General features: G+C 31.8%; 1 pseudogene; it reads left to right on the top strand.

Moving 5' to 3' along the window:
- Window positions 1–1,927: 1,927 nt before the first annotated feature.
- LOC149263522 (cytochrome P450 CYP94D108 pseudogene) lies at window positions 1,928–3,846 on the top strand (annotated as a pseudogene).
- Window positions 3,847–4,459: the final 613 nt, after the last annotated feature.

A 4,459-nucleotide genomic window follows, 5' to 3' on the forward strand; every position in this document is an offset into this window, starting at 1 on the left:
ACAACTTAAAACATTTTAAGTAAACATACTAATAATTTGTTAAGTTAATTATCTACTTATCTTTTTTGGTAGATCAGCATAGCCATTTCTAGAATTTTCTACACAGTTGTTATACTCCAAGAAAATCTGCTATGTTAACCGACAATTACTTTTATCAATCATATCAGTATGCAACCGTATAAATTTTCAAAGATGTAATATTGATACTCAACAAAATTTAAATTTAGACTTGATTGTAAATTTAAATTTAAACTTGAGTAAGAACATTGGCCAAACATAATATTTTACAGCAAGGAACACGTCGGATACAGGAGATCTGAAACATGTTTTACAAGTTCGATTCTTCTAGGATGGGTAAAGTCTTTGTCAAAGTGAAAGTTTATATTAATAAAGTAACTCGTTGGTGTCGAATTAGTGTTTTGTGAGAAAACAGTTATATTTCATATAATTCTCTAAAATATTTAATTAGGGTTAAATTTGTTTATTTATATATATAATGTGGAAAATTTTATTATAATTTAATGGTTAAATAATGAAGAGTTATTATAATATTTAACATTTTTAGATTGTAATTTATGTTTTTTCTATGATATTTTTAATCTATGGTATTTTCTCTAATATAACTTATTTAAATTTAATAATAAAACTAGCCTAAATATATCTTAATTCCAGATCTACCAAACAAAACACTGAGAAGAATAATTAATAATATTGAAAAAACCATGTCATTTGAAATAATAAACTAATAATATATAAAGTGGACATGGACACTTATAAAACTCCTTTCAATTGTAACCTTTACCCTATTTAGAACTCTTATTTAACTAAGTAAACTTCATTTTAAATCACCCTCCATTACAAGATAACAATTTACATTCATAATGAACAATATTTTAATTATAAAGTTAAAAAAATAAATATAATAAAATATCACTTTAACCAAAATTCTAAATATATAAAAATGAACATTTTAGATAATAAATTTTAGCACAAAGCTTTCCATGAACATGTCAAAATTAATGACTTTCTATGAATGCCAAAATCTATTCATAATTTTATATATCAGTATAGATTTATCTTAATTTTAGATCTATAAAATTTGATAGAGATCAAATATGTCAAGGCACAAATTTATTTTAAAATACAAAATTTAAAGAAAAAATCATTCATCTCAATATCTAATAAATCTTGAATTAAAATAATTTTATTATATAAATATAAATATTAAACTATTTTATTTAAAAGTTATATTGAAATATTTTTAAAAATAAAATAACAAAATATTAGAAAAATGAAAGAACTATAAATCTTTTATCACAGTGAAAATGAAATTTAGTAAAAATATAATATAGATATTTAAACATTTTATTTAAAATAAACAGTAAAAATATGAATTAAGCAAAGTCTTTAAGTACAAATCACATAAGAAATGTTTTTGGTTGAGGTTGGAACCAACAAGTATGATTCATCATCAATAAAAATATGCATATTTTTAAATACCATGTGTTAATTACATTAGAAATTAATATGATTTTATGATAAAATCATATAAAATTAAATTGTGATATTAATAACAAACCTAAAAAAATTAATACTTTATTATTTTTAATTAAAACTAATCAAATATATATCTTTATTTTTATTTTTTTAATTATAATTATAATTTTTTTTTAATTATAATTATAACTTTTTGATATTTAATATATATATATATATATTACCCATATTTAACTATTTTATTTTTATCTAAGAAAATATATATCAATTTCAAATTAAACAGGAAATGTAGTACACATTTGCTAGAAACCAAGTTGTAAAGTACACTTTAATGAGAAATCCAATATTCATATTTCAAACCATAATGTGTACGCGTACTTTTTCTCATTTAGATGCCTTTAAAATTTAATGTGTACGCGTACTTTTTCTCATCTGGATGCCTTTGAAATTTTACGAAGTGATTGAGTGGTAATTGGAAATGGAACACACCTCCCTGGTGCATGAATATCATGTATATATGACACCACTTCTGAACAACTTTCAATATTCGTCTACAACTCCAGTTTTCGCCATGGAGGTCGATCCTTCGTTCACACTTAATTCACACAGCCACATGCTTAAACTTCCATGGCTTTGGCCTCTCCTCCTCCTCCTCGTTACAGTTACAGTGAGCCTTGTATACCTTTCAAAACCCAATAGACCATCAATTGCCCAAACATCTCTGTTTGCTTTTCTCAGAAATCAGCACAGGTTTCTGGAGTGGTTAACAGAGGTCCTTTCCTCATCACCATCTCACACAGTGAAGATAGCAGTTGTGCCAGGCGGAATCCCGGGGATCGTCACAGCGAATCCTGCAAATGTGGAGCATGTACTCAAAACCAATTTCGAGAATTATCCAAAGGGCCAACGTTTCAGATTCCTTTTCCACGATTTCTTGGGCAGAGGAATCTTCAACGTCGACGGGGAGCTATGGAAGATTCAGAGGAAGGCTGCCATCTACGAATTCAACACCAAGTCGCTCAGGAATTTTGTGGTGGAGACGGTGCGGTGGGAGATTCAGAATCGCCTCATGGTTGTGCTTCACAATGCAAGCGAACTAGGGGAGGCTGTGGATCTGCAAGATATTCTGCAGCGATTTTCATTTGACAACATTTGCAGAGTTGCGTTCGGGGTCGATCCCGGTTGCCTCCATCCCTCTCTTCCTACATCGCGGTTTGCTGAAGCCTTTGACTGTGCGACTGAGATTTCGTTCGGAAGATTCCTTTACTTGGCTCCTGAGCTCATGATGGGAATCAAGCGCTTCCTCAACGTTGGCTCAGAAAGGCGCCTTCGTGAAGTAGTTGGTGTGGTGGATGAATTTGCTGAGGATGTTATTAGATCCAGAAGGGAAATAAGGAAGAACATTAAGGAAGAACAGCATGATCTTCTTTCCAGATTCATGGCGGCTGTGGACGAGCAGAGATCTAATCATGACCTTAAGCTATTGAAGGAAATGGTGATTAGCATTATGTTAGCAGGCAGAGATACCACCTCTAGTGCTCTCACGTGGTTTTTCTGGCTTCTTTCTTCCCATCCCCATGTGGAAGAAGCCATTCGCCATGAAATTCTGGGCGTCTTAGCCAAACGTGGAGTCGCTGAAGAAAAAGAAGGGGAATTAAGAGATGCAGAGTTGTTTACTTACGAGGAATTGAAATGCATGGCATATCTCCATGGTGCCCTGTGCGAGTCAATGAGATTGTACCCTCCCATCCCTCTTGACACCAAAATTGCTTCTGGGGACGATGTGTTACCAGATGGAACAGTTGTACGCAAAGGGTGGTTCGTAGCTTACAATATCTATTCAATGGGGAGGATGGAAAGCATCTGGGGTAAAGATTTCATGGAGTTCAGGCCAGAGAGATGGCTGAAAGTGGACGGAAGCTTTGAGGTGGAGAACCCATTCAAGTTTCCAGTATTCAACGCAGGACCTCGGATTTGCCTGGGCAAAGAAATGGCCTTCATTCAGATGAAGTCCGTCGTTGCCTCTCTTCTTCGTAGCTTTACTCTGAAGGTGGGCGTGGAGGAGGGATTCTGTCCACAGTACACTCTGTCAATCACTCTGCGGATGAAGGGCGGGCTCCCAGTTGTTGTTACAAGGCGATAGGTCCAAGCGGATAAGCTAGAGAATTACTCTTTGTAAAAAACTAAGAAATATGGGTATGCACTCATGGTTTGGTTTGTAATAGCACATGAGAATTGTTTAGTTTTCTTACTTTTGTGTAACTACGCAATAATAGTGGTGGTCGGGGAGGATGTTTTTGGTAACTATTTTCCTTTTATACGAAGCAATGATGAGGATTATATTTTCTACCTTTTGAATCCAGTAAAGGAATATTCGTCGGATACAAAGCTTAGAGAGCTAGAGTAATTTGTGGTATTTAAAAAATAATAATGTTAGAGTTTTTTTTATGAAGGTGGAGGAATTGTATAGACTATCAAAAGTGGTTGGAATTCCGGTAAAAAGATTTCAAATTTTTTTGTAGAGGCAGTGTTTGAATCATGTTTTTAATGGTGGAAATGGATTCAGCAACATCAAAAGAGTCCAGGACACCTAAAATTATGAATTTTACTAGCTTTTACTTGGAATTACAAAACATAATTTTTAGACTACCACAATAATATTAATTTGGAGTATTTATAGAAAAGTAATTAACATAATGAAATAAACATCTACCTTATTATGTTTTAAGAATATTCAAATTTGATTAGTTCAATGCATAATTATCAAGTTTTAATTAGAATTTGGAATTGATATCATAAGAAATAAGGTAATTTTTTTTTCCGATTTGAAAAGAATCAGACAACATACAACTTTAAAACTTGGTATATATATTTAAAACAACAAGGATGGTTTTTATTTATTTTAATTTTTGTATAATTTTTAATAACTCTAGATAATATAATAACTTTACAAATACAATTC

The sequence above is a fragment of the Pinus tabuliformis genome, chromosome 6 (assembly GCF_031772625.1).
Source record: "Pinus tabuliformis cultivar Carrire ecotype Pingquan chromosome 6, CPIR1, whole genome shotgun sequence".
Taxonomy (NCBI): domain Eukaryota; kingdom Viridiplantae; phylum Streptophyta; class Pinopsida; order Pinales; family Pinaceae; genus Pinus; species Pinus tabuliformis.